Genomic DNA, 4765 nt, shown 5'->3' with positions numbered 1-4765 from the left:
GCCCACAGTCCCTTTCCCTCTCTGGGTCCAAAGTCCCCAGTTGCTTCATCACTCCGCGTCATCATCTCTGCCTCCATCTCAGGCATCTCTGCTTCTCTGGGTAGGGTCCCGTTCTTGGCTCTTCTCCATTGATGGTCCCAGAGGTCTCCGCTCCTATCCTGGAGATTTAATCACTCCCAAGCATTATTCTCTTTTAAGAACTATTTATTAGATCAAATTGACAACAGCAACTTCAAAGATAGATAGGAATCTTCTGGGAACTGTGAATTTATGTAGGGGAGGAACAATTCAGAAAAGGAGGGTAGGAATGGGTACACAGCTCAAAGAATGCAAAGTTCTAAATGATACATATAGAAAATGTTTTGCTGTGTGTATTTTCAACAATTTAGTTATCTAGAGCTATTATAACAGAACTATCACAAGTGGATGACTTTAACAAACATAAATTTATTCTTTTACAGTTTCAAAGTCTAGAAATTAATATTCAGAATACCAGCTTTGGGAGAAAGGTCCTTTTCTCCTTTCAGCACCTATAGCCCCAGTATTCCTTGGAGATTTCCATGTGTCTTAGCATCAATCTTTCTCTAGATCTAGAAGCTTCATAGTTCAGGGACTTCAGTTCCAGAGGATGCACTCAGCTTCTGCCTTTTCTTTCTTGGTGGCAGTCAGTCCTCTTTCTCCATTCATTTCTCTTTGCTCTTGTATCTCAAAAAAGATTGGTTCAAGATACAATCTAATCCTGTTATGAGGTTATATCTAACCTCATTAATATAATAGAAGTGAAAATTTGCAACAGACTGTGTAATTACATCAGATCAGGGCTGATCACATCATATCATATCAAGGGGTTGATTGCATTCCATTAGATTTCATCCTGGAAGTGATAACTACATCTTAATTGTGTGGCACTGTAGGTTAACACAATGGACTGCAAGGTTGGTGGTTCAAGCTCACCAGTCACTCCTCAGAAACCCTATTGTAGGGTGGCTATGAGTCAGAACAACATCAAATATTGTTTTTGTCATTGACAGTTGCTGTAAATTGGCTGCGAATTAGTGAAACCGTATTTATAACAAAATGAAACACTGCACTATCTTCATAAGTGTTACTATCTACGTTTGAGCTCACTGTTACAGCCACCATGCTAGTTTATCTCCATAGGGTCTTCCTCTTTTTCAGTGTCCACGTGAGCTAATGCTCTGGACTGCTAAGTTGGTTTAAATTACAAGGTTGGCGGTTCAAGCTAACCAACAACTCCTTGGAAACTCTATACAGAGTTGCTATGGGTCAGAACCGACTTAATGGTACTTAACAACAACACCATACTTTACCTAGGAATCCAGGTGTGGAGCTGCAGGTTAATGTGTGGGACTGAAAGGTTGGTTCGAACCACAAAGTTGGCAGTTCAAGCTCACCAGCTGCTCCTTGGAAACCCTACTGGAATTGGAATCCTATTGGGTTGGAATTGACTTGATGGCACTTAGCAACAGCAACATACTTTACCAAACATAATGTCCTTCTCCAGGGACTAGTTACATCTTCAAAATACACAAGACAAAGTCTTAATAACCATCCTTGCTTCCAAGGAGCATTCTGTTCTTCTTCTAAGACAGGTATGTTCATTCTTTTGTCAATCCATGATACATTGAATAGTCTTCACCAACACCATAATTTAAATGCATCAATTATTCTTAGGTCTTTTTTTCTCATTGTCCAGCATTAACATACATATGGTGGTGGTTATGTGCTGTGGAGTCGGTTCTGATTCATAGCGACCTTGACAGGGTTTCCGAGGCTGTATATCTTTACAGGAGCAGAAAACCTCATCTTTCTCCTGCGGAACAGCTGGTAGTTTTGAACTGCTGACCTTGTGGTTCACAGCCCGATTCGTAACCACTACGTTACCAGGCAATTGAAAATATCATGACTTGAATCAGGTTCGACTTAAGTCCCCTAAATGTTATCTTTGCCTTTTAACACTTTCAAGTTGTCTTTTGCTGCAGATTTGCCCAATGCAATGTTGTTTGATTTCTTGACTGTTGTTTCCATGAGTATTGATTGTATCCTAGTAAAATGAAATACCTGACAATTCAATTTTTCTTTGTTTTTTTATTCTGCTTATTGATTCAGATGTGAGTATTTCTGTTTTCTTTACAATGAGGTGTAATACATACTGAAGGCTATAGTCTTTGATCTTCATCAGTAAGTATCTTAAGTCCTTTGCTTTCAACAACTAAGTTTGTATCATCTGCATATTGAGGGTTGTTAAAGAGTCTTCCTGCAATCCTGATACTGTGCTCTTCTTTACATAATCAAGCTTCTTGAATTATTTGTTCAGCATACAGTTTGAATAAGTATGGTGTTAGGCTACAACCCTAACACACACCTTTCCTGATATCAAACCACACAGTGTCTCATTGTTTTGTTCAAATGGCTGCCTCTTGTTTTATGTACCGTTTCTGTATGTGTATAGTTTAGTATTCTGGAATTCCTGTTCTTCATTATGTTATCCATAGTGTGTTATGATCCACATAGACCATATGTGCCTTTGCATAGTTGATGAAACACAGATAAGATGTCCTCTTCTGAGTGTGACTTGAATTTCTGGCAGTTCTCTGCCAACAAATTTATGTAATTGTTTTTGAATGATCTTCAACAAAACTCTGCTTGTGAGTGATATTAATTGATAATTTACACATTTTGTTGCATCAACATTCTTTGGAATGGACTTAAATAAGAACTTCTTCCAATCAATTGGTCACATAGCTCTCTCCAACTTTCTAGGCATAGATGACTGAGTGCTTCCAGTATTGCCTCTGTTAGTTGAAACATCTCAGTTGGTGTTGTATCAATTCCTGAAGTATTGTTTTTTTTTTTTGTCAATGCTTCCATTGAAAGTTGGACATCTTCCTACAAAGTTGTAAGTTCTTAGAAAGCAGAGACTAATAAAAACACAAAATTTTCATGGTAGGCATAGGTGGGGCACATCCACACCAATGTTCCTTCTATTTTTGTAAGAAGAATATATGGGTTGAAAGTCCTTGAGCCACAGCACCAGAGAGATTGTGATGACACAGACCTAGGTTTGAATAGTGGATTTGCTACTTATGAGCTATGTGATTTTGGGCAAGTTACTTAAGCTTTCTGTTTTTGTTAGGTGCCATTCAGTTGGTAGCAACTCATAGCTACAGTATGCACAACAGAATGAAACAGTGCCCAGTCTTGCCCTAACTTCACAATTGTAGCTGCATTTGAGCCAATTGCTGCTGCCACTGTGCCAATCAATCTTGTTGGGGGACTTCCTCTTTTTCTCTGACTCTCCACTTTACCAAACATGATGTCTTTGTTCACGGACTTGTTCCTCCTGACAATGTGTGCAAAGTATGAGATATGAAGTCTGACCATCCTGGCTTTCAGGGAACATTCTGGCTGTACTTCTTTCCAACACAGATTTTAATATCCTCTTGCTACACAATAGCTCAAATACATCAATTCTTATGGACTTCCTTATTCATTGTCCAACTTTCACATGCATACACAGTTGTTGAAAATACCATGATGTGGGTCAGGTGCGCCTTAGTCCTCAAACTGACATCTTTGCTTTTCAATACTTTAAAGAGGGGGAGTCTGCAGCAGATTTACCTAAGGCAGTACATCGTTTGAATTTTGACTGCTGTTTCCATGAGTGTTGATGGTTGATCTGAGCAAAATGAAGTTTTTAACAACTTCAATCTTTTCTCAATAGATATGGATGTTGTTTACTAGTCCAGTAGTGAGAATTTTTGTTTTCTTTTCATTGAGGTACAACTCATACTGTAGTCTTTGTTCTTCATCAGTAAGTATTTTAAATCTTCCTAAGTTTCAGCAAGCAAGGTGGTATCATCTGCATATCACAGGTTGTTAATGAATCTTCCTCCAATCCTGATGTCATATTTTACTTCATATAAACCAGCTTCTTAAATTATTTGCTCAGTATACAGATTGAAGAAGTATTATGAAAGAATAGAACCCTTGTGCACAGCTTTCCTAATTTTAAAGCATTAATGTTGTTTCCTTTTTCTGTTCTAACAATTGCCTCTTGGTCTGTGTATAGGTTCCTCATAACTATAATAAAGTTTTCCAGAATACTCATTCTTTGCAATGGTATCCATAGTCATGATCCACACAATTGAAAGCCTTTGCATAGTCAATCAAGCACAGATAAACATCTTTCTAGTATCAGCCAAGATCCAGCTGATGTCATTTTGGATAATAAATTTAGCAAAAATTTGCTTCCATGGGATATTAATGATATTATCTGATGAATTCTCCATTCCATTGGTTCACCTCTCTTTAGAATGGATACAAATATGTATCTCTTACAATTAGTTGGCTAGGTAGTTTTCTTTCAAATTTCTTGGCATAGATGAATGAGTGCTTCCAGTGCTTTGTCAGTTTGTTGAAAGATTTTCACTTTGCATTCCATGAATTCCCAGAGGTTTGTTTTTTGACAATGTCTTCAATGCACCCTGATTTCTTCTTTCAGTGTCATTGACTCTTGATCATATATTACCTTTTGAAATAGTTGAACATTGACCATTTCTTTTCTGCTATTCTATCTTTCAACAAAATGAGACAGCACTGGAGACACTCACTCATCTATGCCAAAAAGTTTGGGAAAACAACTGTCTGGACAACTGATTGGAAGAGATCCGTATGTGTCCATTCCAAAGAGAGGTAACCAAATGGAATGTGGAAATCATTGGACAGTATCTTTGGTATCCCA

The sequence above is a fragment of the Chrysochloris asiatica genome, unplaced genomic scaffold (genome assembly GCF_000296735.1).
Source record: "Chrysochloris asiatica unplaced genomic scaffold, ChrAsi1.0 scaffold00002, whole genome shotgun sequence".
NCBI lineage: Eukaryota > Metazoa > Chordata > Mammalia > Afrosoricida > Chrysochloridae > Chrysochloris > Chrysochloris asiatica.
Note: the sequence above shows the minus strand (reverse complement) of the source record.